The sequence below is a fragment of the Suricata suricatta genome, chromosome 4 (genome assembly GCF_006229205.1).
Source record: "Suricata suricatta isolate VVHF042 chromosome 4, meerkat_22Aug2017_6uvM2_HiC, whole genome shotgun sequence".
NCBI classification, from domain to species: domain Eukaryota; kingdom Metazoa; phylum Chordata; class Mammalia; order Carnivora; family Herpestidae; genus Suricata; species Suricata suricatta.
Window position 1 is genome coordinate 55,988,691 of NC_043703.1, and position 343 is coordinate 55,989,033.

The window sequence follows — 343 nt, forward strand, 5'->3', positions numbered from 1 at the left end:
ATGGAGGGGCTTGGAAAATACAAATTGGCCCGCCTGTGGCACAAGGAGATCCAACCCAAAAGTGGGTTGCAATGCTTGGTTCAAGAAGGGACTGGGATGCCACCATTCTTCTCCCCACAACCACCAGGGGGGAGCCTCGGGAGCGGCCTGCGAGACCTGCACTGGAGGTGAGAACTGCCAATACCAAACCACACCCATAGCACTGGAGAGCTGCCTTTTTTGTTTCCAGAGCCCGAGTAAGACCAACATTGACGCATTGCCGTGATCAAATCGATTCTTGCTATTCAGATATATTTTTCCTTATCTCATTCTTATCTCTCCCCTCCACTGGACTGGGCACACA

At 51.6% G+C, this 343-nt stretch overlaps 1 pseudogene; it reads left to right on the forward strand.

The window, feature by feature from the left end:
• Positions 1-343, forward strand: part of LOC115290582 — a 9,224-nt pseudogene continuing 8,881 nt past the window's right edge.